The sequence below is a fragment of the Hipposideros armiger genome, unplaced genomic scaffold (genome assembly GCF_001890085.2).
Source record: "Hipposideros armiger isolate ML-2016 unplaced genomic scaffold, ASM189008v1 scaffold_2, whole genome shotgun sequence".
NCBI classification, from domain to species: domain Eukaryota; kingdom Metazoa; phylum Chordata; class Mammalia; order Chiroptera; family Hipposideridae; genus Hipposideros; species Hipposideros armiger.
Genome location: NW_017731352.1, coordinates 5481956 through 5496125, shown reverse-complemented (window position 1 = coordinate 5496125; position 14170 = coordinate 5481956).

Genomic DNA, 14170 nt, shown 5'->3' with positions numbered 1-14170 from the left:
CCTGTGAGCCTTAAACTATTTACTATCTAGCCCTTGTAGAAAAAGTTTGGCAGCTCTTGACTTCTACAATAGGTCATTTTTTATCTAATATATTTGAGTGTTCAAAATGCCATCAAAGGCTTGGGCTTTTTAGAATTCTTGCTGCCATCTTCAGTATTGCCCTTATCCCAGAATGGTCACCCTCATGGTGGCCAAAGAGTTGACAATAGTAATCAGGACTATGCACTTCCTTGTTTATGTCCAGCAGGAGAAAGAATAACTTCCCCTCTAGACATAGAATATAAATTTTCAATCAGATTGGGCCAATTTAGGATACATGCCCATCACTGGGTCAATACAGTTGCCAGGGAAGTGTCGCATACACATAACCTGTCATGTCCTGCGTGGCAAGGGCAAATGGGACATGAGAGGGGCGAAGCAGATTGAATAAGTATACAAGAGACAAAAGTCAGATAAGAGCGAGACCAAGGGGCATCAGCCTAGAGGACTGGGCTGAGCCCCGAATTGGGTCTTCGTGTGGCTTTTACTGAGAAAATTTCAAAGGAAGTGATACTGAATTACTCAAAGATCCGTGTGCTACGTGCCTTAAGGCTGTTTTCCATTAACCAGCTCTCATTGTCTCCAACCTGTACTATGCCTTCACACAGCCTGCACAACCCCCAGGACAGCGCCATTGTGCCGTGTCCTATACAAATAAAGGGAGATGACCGATATCATTCCACGGGGTCTCAGCATTCCGAGATACTCCCTAGAGGAAGCTTTACCGATATCATTCCACCGGGTCTCAGCGTTCCGAGACACTTCCTCAGGACCTCGTTAAGTCAGGGGTTAGTGCGGGGATAAGGGGGGGAGGCGGTCGTGGAGGTAGCTGTAAGGCAACAATGATCTTAGGCCAATTTGCAACCTCTTCTAGTAATGGGTGGACCCAAAACAACATCAGCATTGCTTACAAAGGAGAAAAGTGGAGAGTGGATGTGAAATAAGCAAGCAAAGTGCTGAGACAACTAGGCATGGATGGACTTTGGGGAACCTAAGAATCTTCTCTGCCCTCCATCTCTAAATTTCTGCTTCTCTCTTTGGCCTTGATTCATTGTTCTTTCTCATTGCAGCCTGTTCTCTTGTACTTCTCCCAACACATGGCAGAAAATAAAACTGCCAGTAGCTCAGATATTTATTATTATAATCTTATGGTTCAAAAAGGCAAGTCTCTTTTTCTTCATCTTATTTTCAGGTTCCTGGGAAAAGATTTTGATTGGCCAGCCTGGGTCAGGAGATCATCCTTCAATCAAAAGTCAAGTTATGTTCTAGAGTTTGGAAACTCTCACTATATCCATGTGGACAGTGGTAGAGAGAGGGTCTATTATGGAAAATGGTGTTGGGCAGATGAGCCAACAGATGTTGTTACAGTATGTTTATTTTTTCATGTCAGATTAAATAGTCCAATATTTTCCATTATAGGTGATTGTGTGCACTAGGATATTTTTCATTTTAAGAAACACAGACCCCCAAAAAACAGTTGTTTAAACAAGGTAGTTTATCTTTCTTTCATATAAACCTGCAAAGGTAGGCAAGCAGGTATGACATTTCTGCCGACTCATCTCCTATGTTACCCTTGTGTTCATAGTCCAAGCTGTCAGCTACAGATCCTGCTAACATGTCCACAGTTGTGGCAACAGGATGGAGGAGGGGACAAAGAAGGGGCAAAAGGTACACACCAACTGTCATTTAAGAAAAGTTCCAGAAGTTGCCATGTAATACTTCTACCTAGTCCTTAGAAAAGAAACTGGGAAATAGAACCCCACCCGCTTTTTTTCTGGACAGCTATTGCCCAGCTTAAAAACCAGGGGCTCTATTACTATGAAAGAAAAGAAAACACATATTAAGGGACAAATAACATCATGATCATAGTCTCATTATATTAATAGTGATCCTTTTTAGAATACACAGGCTTTTAAGCTAAAAGATTTCTTTTTAACTCAGAAAGACAAAAATAGTCATCATTAAGAAACATAAAGGAGAGTTTAGGAATACAACTCATGTCTTGTACTCTCATAAATGAAATTTAAATGCATTAAAGTAACAGAAAAAATATACAAAATGCAGCATTTGTTTGTTATGTGTGTGTGGCCTTCAAATAAAGGCAATGCTGTGTCCTAGTGAAGAACTATCTCCCAGACCATGACAACCAGTTCATGTCATTTTAGACAAAATTTTGTGGAATTCTATAATTGTTGTGGTACAAAAGGAGAGAGATTATCATTCCTTAAATTCAGATCCAGACTTAGAAACACAAAATGCTGAAAAGCTGTTATTTAAGCCCAGAAAGCTTCTCCTACTGGCTAAGCTATCAAAATGGAAATGTCCAAAATGACCAGGTATATTTGCTCAATGAAAAAAAAAGTCTTCCCAGTTCTACTTGCTGCAATGATAGCTTGCAAAGTCTCCATCAAAAGATATGTAACTTGCCTTTCAAATTATGATTGATGGGCCTACACTTTTCATAGCCAGTTTCCTATGGAAAGAAGATTCAAATAATATTCTCTATACTACTATGGTCCATCCTTAATGGTGACTGCATGACCCTGACTCGGTCCATTTAGATTTAGAAAAAAATAACAAAGCTCAGGTCTCTTGCCTGTGAATGAATGGACATTCATTCTCAGTCAATGGACAGAGAAAGGAATTTTTAGTAGCTGAAAAGTTCCAGCAAAACCAAGCCTCACTGCAGACAGTGTGCTAGCATTCAGGGCAACACCCTTCCTGCAGTCCAGGAGTACAAGAGCACGTACTCAAGTATTATTTGGTGACAAGAATAGAACATTATTCTGAGCAATAAAGTGTTATTCAAATTCCACCAAAGCACACAGATGCTGTAACATGGTAATTATTCTAAAACAGAGTGTTTAACTTAGAAATTACCTAACCTTTTTGGTTTCTTTTTGGATGACATTTGTAATCTAAATTAGCAACAAACCTGTGTCTCTCAGGCTTTTACATCAAACTCTAAACCTGATTTGTCATTTTATTTTCGGATCAGCAACCCATTTATTAGCGTTCATTCTGTCTCAGAGATTTAAGGCCAGTCTAGGCCCAGGTAATCTGCAGACAAAGAGTGAAGAAGTAAAAGGAATTAGTGCTGTTATGTTTGCGCAAGGCAGAAGAGTAATCATGCCGTTGGACTGCCCCATCCCCCCTGTGCTGCTCTTACAAGTCTGGGAAAAAGAGGAAGTCACAGCACAGCTAATGTTTGTCAAGTGTTGGGACTTTGGCCTCTCACTGTGAACGAACAAAATAATTAATCCAATGTTGGTTGTACTTAATTATGTTTTAGATCCTCTGCAAATCCACTTATTAATTTATTCTTTTGGCAATAATTTTTCAACCGCCTCTCTGTACTAAGCCCTATGCTAAACTATAGGTATACACAGAATGATAAGAAAGGGTTCCCATCTCAAAGGGTTCCCACTACTATCCAGTGACAGTGATATTTCTTTTAGCTATAGTAATAATCACAGGTACATAGGAAATGATTAAGAACAAATATGTACAAATGGTGGTAACAGTGAGATGGAATTCTGGTAATTTTTTAATTGTCCAAACTTCTTATAATTTATCATATTCCTATAATTATATTATATTTCCCCAATGCTTTTCCTCAAAAAATACAAAAGTAATTTCAAGCCCTAGTGTTAAAAATGGAGTGATGAATTTTGATCTATTCCAAGTTACTTTAAGTAATATAACTACCATTATAAATAACAGTTGCTTTTTAAAAACATAAATCAATTATTTAATCATAATAACAGATTCTATGTATCAGATGCATAATAGTTATTACAGCAAACCCATTTAAGGTTTCCCTGGAGTAGGGAAAAGGGCATGGATGAAAACCAGAGGATAAAATAACATACTATTTTAGTCCTTCCAGTGAAAAGGACAGTGACATGAATGACCCTTCTTTAACCTCTGTACTAACCATGTTGTCATTTATTAAGCACCCATGATGTAGTGGTTAGGCTTACCAGAAAACACTCTTGACCAGCCTCAGAAATTTGGTCATTAGCACATGGAGTCTACCTCATACTACCAAGAAAAGTACTTCTTGAAATGTCTCAAAAAGGGAAGTATCAACATAAACATGTAACATTTATGGTGGTCATCAGTCCCTGCACCAATGGTGTCAATGGGTTTATCCACAAATCAACTTGCTGTGAGAATCCCACCAACTTTCAGCTGAGAAAACAGGTCACATGAATTCAAGGCCCCTCATAGTGCTATGAATCCTCAGAGTATTATCTAGACAGGGGCTGTGAGTGTTATTCTTCAAAAACAGTACAGAGTAAATATTGAGGAGTGATTTTGACCATAAAGCCTGGTAAATTCTATCCTTCAGTTAAATGTCTTCCTGATGGCTTCAGAGCAGAAATACCCAAGTTATATGTGTATTTAACAGAATTTTTCTTATCAAAAAAAGAAGGGATGGAAGAATGAGATACTTATCAAGCTCTTCAAAAGCAGTAGTTGAAGTGAACAAACCATTGTGGGTGCTTTTCATAAGTGAGTTTACAAGTTTTATGCTCATTTTCATCATCGGAAAGAGATAAAAATCCCTTTTAAAATCACTGAAACAACACAGATATGATCCTTACAGACTTTTCTCATTTTTGTCTTTTCTGTCTGTGAATATTTGAACTTTCATTCATTCAAAAATATTTATTAATTTCCTACCCTGTGGCAGACACTGATCTGGTGCTTAGAATACATCAGTGAATGAGGTAAAGGGATCTCTGATCTTATAGAGACCACATTCTAGGTGGAAAACAGGAAATAAACCATACACACAATAAGTAAGTGATTTCAATAGACATGAGAAGGGACAAATGTTATAGAAAAAGAAAATATTAGATCAGGTTAGATGATCAGGATTGCTGGGTGTGGAGAGGAAAGGCAAGTTCAATTTAAATAGGTGGCAGGGTAGACCCCACTGAGAAGGTGAGAACTAAGGGAATTTATAAAGAAGGTGAGGGAATAGGCCATGTGTTTATCTAAAGAAAGTATTCCAGGTCAAGAGACCAAACATGTCTGGGCTGTTTGAGGACAGCAAGGAGACCAGTATGGCTGGAGAGGAATAAGTGAAGGTGAAGTTAGCGGGTATTGAGGCCAGAGAGGTGATGGGGAAGGAGGTCATCTGGGTGGCATAGGCCTTTGTAGGGACTTGTATGTACTCTGAGTGAAATAGGACACCATTGTGTGGTTTTGAGCAGAGGAATGACATGATCTGACTTGCATTTTTGAAGTCTCTCCCTGACTGAATTCTTGATACTAAGCTGTAATAGAAGCAAGGGACAAGGGCAGATGCAGGGAGACTTGTTAAGAAGTGACTGAAATAATGCAAGAGAGAGATGACAGTGGCTCAGATCAGCCTAGTAGCAGTGGAAGTGGTAAAAAGTGGTTGGATTACAGATATATTTTGAAGGAGGAGCCAACAAGATTTGGATGTGAAAAAAGAAAATGAGAGAGTGGAGTCAAGGATGACTCTAAAGTTTTTGGCTTGAATTATTTAAAGATAGAGTCATCATAACCTGAGGTGGTATAGACTGTGGGTTGAGCAGACTCTAAAATGAAGCATGGGAGTTCAAGTTTGGACTTGTCAAGTTTGATACATCAAGTGGGCCGTTGGATGAAGGTCTGACATTCAGGAGAGAAGTCTGAGCTGGAGACACACATTTGGCAGCTTATAGATGATATTTAAGTCCATGAAACTGGGTGAGATCACCAAGGGAATGAGTAAGGAAGAGAAGAGGCCCAAGGAGAAAGCCCTGGGGCCCTCCAAGATTATGAGGTCAGGGATAAGAGAAGGCACCAGCAAAGGAGACTGAGAAGGGATACTCAGGGAGGAGGAGGGGAAAAGGGCGTGTCCTGGAAGCCAAATGAAGAAACTGTATCAGAGAACAGGGAGTAATCAGCTGTATCAGGTACCACTGACACATATCTAAACTGTGGACTGAGAACTGACTGATGGACTTGGAAAAGTGTAGGGGCAATTGGTGTCTTAGAAAGAGCAGTTCATGGGAGAAACACGTATTTGGGGCAAGTTTTAAGAGAGAAATTGGAGGCAGCAAATATAGATAACCTTTTAGAAAAAATTTTGCTTAAAAGAGAACAAAGAAATGGGGCTATAGCCCCTTTTTTCTTAAATGTTTTCTTCATGTATGAATATGAAAAATTAGTAATTGCCAAATGAATGCCCTATTTTTTTCAAGCAGGCAAACATGTTCTATAGATGGTTGTTTGCTGTGGAGTTACTTAACAAACTATTAATACTGCTTCTGTACAAGATCATTTCAGAGATTATGAAATCATCTCCACTATAAAAGATACTTTATGCAAAAGAGGCCTTCTCAAATTGATAAATGTTTTGGTGTTTCTTTGCTCCCATCCCTTCTCAAACGGCTACCATTCATCTCAGATGGAATACTGTAGTGAAGCATGAGTGCAGCTCCTTTTGCTACTTTTACTCAGATCCTCAAGAAAATCTCCTTACATCCAACGCCTCACTTCCAACAATACCAGGGAAAAGGGAATGTAGGTGGGTGTGTGGACACTGTGAGTGTTGAGAAGATGGGGGAGAGGAGGATTAGAAGTCAGATCTAACTCCAGTGACTGACTGTAATACTGGTGTTATAATAACTAAGGTTAACTTCAAACCCAAAAGTGTGTGTGTGTGTGTGTGTGTGTGTGTGTGTGTGCGCGCGTGTGTGTGTGTGTGTGTGTGTGTGTGTGTTAAAGGTGTGTGTTTTTTTTTCTTTTGGAGGAGTGAGAACAGCAGGAATATTTTTTGCTATTCTGAAATTACATTCAAGCTATTGTCACTGTCTAAGCCATATCATGATACCTAAATCATTGCTAACACTCTGAAACTCATTTTTAAAATCTGATTTAACTTAAAGAGTTTTGAAAACATACTCAAAAAGAGATAATATTGATTATTGCTTCCATAATCATGGGTAAAGATCATCTCTAAGTAAAAGGAATATGTTTCATACCTTTTCACTGACATGGATCACGCCAACTCACCTAGCTATACAAATAGTTTCATCTTATAAGAATAAATGTTGAAATCATACTTAATCCATTACAGAGAAGAATTTATAGCTACCGGAAAATTTAAAAACTACTAGTAACTACTAATTTTCAGAATTATAGGGATCCATAAGACTAAAATACCATGAGGAAAACTCATTGCTGTGCTAGCACCTTTCCAGTTATATTATAGCAGAGTCATCAAGAGCACCAGCTGTGGGGCTGGCAGACTGCGATGACCCAGGAAGTGGCAATGAAGGGGTGGGCTTGCCCTCCTGGGTCCATCTGGATACTGGAGAGACAGGCACAGCCCAGGGTTGTGTTTAGGCTGTGGCTCTTATGGTGGAAGGTCTGGGAAGCAGGAACATCAGGAACATCAAGGCCTTGTGCTCCTATGCAGTACCAGCTGCTGTGGGGCAACCAGGCCTCCATGCAGCAGAAGCACCAATGCATGCAGTGCTGCCATGCTCAGGCTCTGGTGACCTGCAATTTGGGAGAAGTCCCCAGACTAGCTAGCCTGGTGCACCTGCATTGCAACAGTGAAGCCAAGGACTTGATGGGTGTTGGCAGCAAGTGTGTGGGTGAGCACATAAACTGCATCACTTCCATGATCAAAAAGATAAAGGGGTTCTCTTTCTCTCTTTCATTGGGAAATGAGAATCTTTGCATGTGGCCACCAGGGGTGGGAGCAGAAATCTACTTAAAAGAATGGAATGTTTTGTCTTTTAAATAAAATTAAGAAATCAAGAATTAGAGCAAGTTTAAATAATATGTTACTCGCCACTGGACACTTGGATCCATTATACATTTTAATTTATAGAAACGTGAATAGAAGAAAGTGGTGCTAAATTTTGGGTCAGGGATAGCACAAGATTTTCCTAGAACCCAGATTTCATGCAGTAAGAGCTTGTTTGGCAACATGAATTATTACCAAGCCTGAGTCATCTGAGGTACCAAATGACCCTTGGTCCACAGGTAGCAATCAATATACCAGCAGCTTCCCCTAACCTGCCTGTGGTCTAATGGAGTTTATGTTTGTTGCCAACCTCCCATATCCCAGGAGTACCACCATGCCATTTTCCATAGCAACAGCCATGAGATTGTACCTAATTTGAAAAGAAAAAAAAGGGGGGGGTATTTTTGTTTTTCTTGGTTTTCTATTAATATTCAAGGGCCTGAAATTGATTAAAATGTAGAGCTGAGAGAAGGGTAGTTGGGACTAGGACTCTGATGAATGTGCCTTTCTTTCCACCAAGACACAACTGTGCTTTCCTTGAGGTGTTTGCAGATCACATCTTTCAGCCTGGACCCCGACTGACATGTGAGAGGCACACATCACACTGGATTTGGGAAGCAGAGCTTCCCTCTCAGTGGCTACCATGATGGCCCCTGAGGCTTTCTTCTTCTGCTCTTCTGCCAGAGAATGGTGAGAAGAGCAGTGACACGCTGCCCTTGAAAAGAAAGGGGATTTTGAATATAATATGTACCAGTGTCTGGAAACGAGCACCGAAAGATGGATTATTGGCTGCATAATTAGAAAGAGCTGTAAAGTACTGGATTTAGGAAGACCTGGTTTTTTTCACAATCAGGTGGAATGAAAGCCTAAACCTACCATTGTTTGCTTAGCCTCCTGAAATTGCAGAGCCCCTGAGAAGTAGCTCTGGCAATTTTGAAGGTAAGGAAACTATGGCTCCCTCAGTACAATGAAGGGATAGCCCCCCTTTACCAAACACTACTTTCTGTCAGGCCAGGGGCCTCTGGGCGGTGCCACCTTCCTTCCTCAGCACTGGCATCGTGCTGGTTAGGATCTTGCTCTCTTTCTACTACCTTATTACTTGAAATGATAATGTAGCCTGTATGTTTGTTGCTTCAAGGTTATGATATGTTTTCGTACTGATGAAAAATAAACGACTTTTGCTCCCTCTCACCCAATAAAGCCACAAGTAGAAATCAGGCAGACAAGTATTTGAATCCCAGATCTCAGCTTACTAGCTAGGTGGCTTTGAGTCAATCATTAACCTTCCAAGGCCTTGGTTTTCTCACTGGTAAAATAAATGGGAATCATTTTTCCTATCTTCATGGGTGAGGATCAAGTGAGTTAATATGGGTAAATCACTGGGAAACTAGTAAATTCTTAACAGTTGGTGGCTAGCAGAGTTCACCACTTGGATGAAGAGGATATGGTAACAGACCATGGAGAGGAGGGCCTGCAGCAAAATGTGCAGTGGGCAAAGGGCATCACTGCAGCAGGTACACTTCCTGCTCCTTGGAAACTCCCAAGAACTGCCACATCAGTCTCGGTGCTGCCCCCAACACCCTCACCTGTAATAATAACTTCTCTGGTGGAACCAAAAATACTTGGAGAACTTTGCAAAGGTCAATTGTAGTAATAATATATTCTCCTGAGGACTTCACGCCACAGGATCAAACACAAAGGCGCGCGCGCACACACACACACACACACACACACACACACACACACACACACACACACACTCTGATCTGGCTAAACAGCAATCAAGAACCAAGGAGGTAGGGCAATTCTACAACATTATTTTCCCTGGGCCAGAGCAGGCTCAGAGATATTCTGGGACCTGTCCTCGGGGGGGATTATTTCTAAGAACACTGATAAAATGACAAAGCTAGGGTAGGAAGCAGCAAGGTGAAAGCAGTGGCCAGACAGAAGAGTTCTCTATGAGAAAGGACTAATTAATTGGTTTGATTAGAGCTTTTTTATATATCGATTCCTACCCCCCACCTAGGTCAGCAGCTCTTTCCAGGTCATGCTAAAATGGTGAGCATACAGCAAAAGGGCCTGGCAGGTACACAGAGCTAAGCTAACAACCATCAATATTGCCTCCTAAAATATTTTCACCCCTAGTTTGGAGGGGGTGCTGCTTCTTCTCAGGGTCCTTCTCACTACGTTGCTGGTAATAGCACCTAAAAGACCTATGAAACAAATACCCAATTTGGTACAGACTTATAGCTGAGTGAATATAGCATGGGCTTTGGGAATCCCACAGACTCGAAGCTCTGCCTGATACCAGCTAGAAAACATGGCTAAATTACCTAATCTCTCAGGGCCTTGGTTTGTTCATCTGTTAAATGGGTCTTAATAAGGCCTACTTCTCTGGGTTGTTGCCAGGATGTAATGAGGCATGTATGCAAAGCCCTTAGCACCTGTGTATGACACACAGAAAGCACTCAAGAAGTGGTAGATAGAGCTTTATCATTAAGTTAAAGGAGTGATGATTCTTTAACAGCTTGTTTTAACATAGGAGTTTCTATTGATCGCCACTACAGGAGAGCTATTCTAATAAACCAAATGTTTTTGTGATTTGTGATTACCCTGTCCAACCCAAGTTCCTGTGGAATGTTGAGTGTAATCAATCTGAAGCTCTCAGCAAGGTTCCGGGCCTGATCTTCAAATCCTATATCACTATGGCAGGCAAAGAACTGGGGCGAAAAGTACCACTGTATCAAATCCACCCTTTTTTCCTAAAGCCTGTTTACCCCCTGCTCTTGATAACTCTTCAGTTCCCAGAGAGCAGAGACTCTTGGGAAACAAAAAGTAGCAAAATGCCTGTGAGAAAATCCCCAGATGAAGATCAATAAGTCTATTCAGGCAACATTTGGGTCAGAAGAGGGAAATTCCTACCAGCCCTCAAAAACAGTCCCTCAAGACAACTTAGAGAAGCTTAATTTGGGAAATCCCCTCAGTGGTAACAGAACAGAAACGGAAATCTGCTTCTTAAGAGAAATCTGAACTGGAGTAAGCCAATTAGTGGCTGCCTGGGGAGCGCTCTGTGTAAAGCCACACTGCTGCTCAGGCCCAGCTTTCTCCTTTTCATCCTGATCCTGAGGGTAACCCCAGAGGGACCCAGCTGCCAGAGCCACTTGACACCCACTCTTCCCAGGCTCCCAACCCAGGCAAAGTAATGCTATAACTGCCAGCCTTTTGACATGAGCTGCTGCTAAGCCAGATTCACTTCCTGTTAGGACCTGCTATACACCCTCCCCCTCCCTTGCCTCCCCATGGTAGAATATCAAGCCACAGTTGTCATACTGTGAGTTTCCCTCACAGTCTTGTTGTAACAAACCCATCAGGTTTTACTGAGTTCTAATCTGAATGTGACCTTGGGGTCATATTTCTTAGCTGCTGCTAAGCTCCAGGAGACAGGGGAAAAATCTTTCCCACAGGGAAAGAAAAAAGTCATATAAAGCTTGTCTTATGAAGGGCTTAGAACAGAATATCTTCCAGGGAGTAGTAGCAGACATAGGGTATGAACACTGTTGGAAAGGGGCTTGTGGAGAACTGGGGCTCCCTAATCTCTATATGCAACTGGGGTTTAGGTCAACCAGCTCTGGACGAATCATTCCCAGTCCTCCAGGACTTCTATTTCATGTTTGTTTGTTTTTAACATTGATTTTAAATGACCATTTCAGGAAGATGACAAAAATGAGATTTTTAGTAGAAGAGAGGAAAGTAGACTCTTCAATGACAGCTAAAATTTCTCTTATTGTATATGTAAGCAAAATATGTATCGAATTTTGGTAAATTTTAAAGGAGAAAGTACTCTGGTTTTAAAACCCTATTAAAATATTATGTTCTACTTGACTAGGTTGAAGTTCTGGTAATAGTGGCAATCTTGACATTCTTTGTCAGAGTTTAGAGAGATGTAAGACTTCGGATTAATGTCTTATTTACTTCTTTATGTTGATTAGTCTTTGATACATGTGCTGAATCAGAAACCTAAATAAAGATAATTTTTTAAAATGTAAAAAAATAAATAAGTAAATAAAATATTATGTTCTACTAGAGTGTGTGCCCTTTTAGATGGTCAGGACCCATCACTGTATGATTCACAATTACAGATTCTACTTTTAAATCTTTTTTGACTCCTAGAAAACAACCTGCCAAAAATCACTTTCCAGGTTCCTTCAAACAAATTATTCACTTCAATTCATGTGGCTTTGTCAAAATTCTTTTTCCAAAAACTGCAAAGATTCTCAGCCGCCTAATTTTCCCCATGCTTGGAATAAACCAGGAAACTCCTGGCTTTGGGTTTGCATATTTCCAAGCAATTAGAATAGTTTCTAAATTCATTCTGTATACACAAATAATAATTATAATAGTTACATTTAAATGACTATCAAAGTGTCTTACGCTTGCAAATTCTAGATAGCTCTTTAACAAACCTTCAAGAGGTATTCCATTTTTCATTTGGGAGCCTAAGAGATATTCAATTCTCAATTCCTAACAAGACCAAGGAATATTTCTGATTTCAGGGGGAAATTTTCATCTGCTCTCAGCTCGACTGTAGTTATGAATATGAAATCAATTAAATGATGATGCACATCAGCAGAAACAGCCCTTTATTGCAGGCACAGATGAAATGGATTCCAGCATGGGTCTGAGGGTAATAAATAAACTAATAAAAAAGGAAAGCATGGAGAGCATTGTTGATGAAAGTAAGCCGTTTGCCTTTGGCCTGGAAAGTTTATAGTGTTTTAAACAATTGTAAACATATCAGTATACGTGGATACTGTTTCCATAGCAGCATAGCAACAGTTAAGAGTTTCTCCAAACATATCCAAAAGGAAACTAAAAATAGCTTGTCTTCAATATCAAAATACGTACATATACATATTCAGACAACAGTACACAAAATGATGTGTAATTAGAAGATCTGCAGATACTAACCTTTCACAAAAACACATCACAGGTAGCTTTAAAGACCAATGAGTCCAGTACCTTCAGAAATGGGGTACAGAACGAGTCCAAGAGAAGGAAAGGCAGAGGCCACCTTGAACTCTAAGATCAGAGGCTCATGACTCCAGATGGCTCCAACTATTGCTTTGTCTGATTTACCCAACATGTCCATTGCCACTAAGGGCCCCTTTGTTTTATTCACCTTTGACTCCTACCAGAATTGAAGTTGAGTGTATGATACATACTATTATCTCCATTTATTGCAGTATTTGCTCATTGTCTTAAGTTTTCTAGCCAGTTTATTCCATATTCCCGATAGGGATTGAACAGTAGTTGCACTTTTTAAAAATAATGTGAAACCAAATGTCACACTTTCCCAATGAATTTCCTTCAACTGACACATGGTGACAGAAATAGTGATTCCAAAATGAAGACAGAGTGTCAGTACACTTTTTGGACCTTCACTGTTTGTACTTTTTATTTATATCCAAGAATTACAAGTATTCCAAAAACATCATCTAGTGGGAAATATTATTACGAGAGTATATATATTGGGTTGTCAGAAAAGTCATGACACATTTTTGCAATGAAAAACATAGAAAAATACGTCATGACTTTTCCGACAACTCAATAATTTATCATCCAAACTGAGATACTTTTGAGAGTAAAAGGGGGTGCTATTTATAATCACATTGGGAAAACAGGTATAAACCAAGACTGCCCCAGGCAAGCCCAGATGAACGGTTGGTGATACACAAGAGTACATACAAGCATCTTGAGGGCAGAAATGATGTTTTATTTATTTTTGTATCTTTAGCACCTATTGCAGTACTTTACACCTAGGAAGAACTCAATAAATGCTTGTTCAATGAATGAATTTCATAATTAGGTTATGTTTTTATAAAATTTTTTAAAGTATTTTTATATTCAATACTAAATTAAGCATTTTTTTTTCAGTCCACTGTCCATGTGTTGGGGTTAAATAAAATCCCACATAGCTCTACAGGTGAATATCACTTCTTCATCATTTGATCTTCTCCTTGAAAGTAAAGGGGATAAAAATGGGAAAGTAAAATATACATATGAGTCATAAAAAAAATAATTCTATCAGTCTGGAGTGGTTTATGAAAGCACTGAAGAAAAGTTAGAGTACGAATTCAGATAAGAAGCAATTTCATAATCTTTAAAATGGTTATTACCCTGGTTTCATTTTCTTTGCCAGGAATGTTGGCCCCTGGGGAGAAATGCAGAACAAGTATGCAATGAGTACACTCTGACTGGATAGAATGATATTTGTCTTTCAAGATGAAGAGTTCAGAAGACTACTAGCCATTGGTGAACTCCCGGGAGTGAAGGTAAGAGCCTCTTCATTTT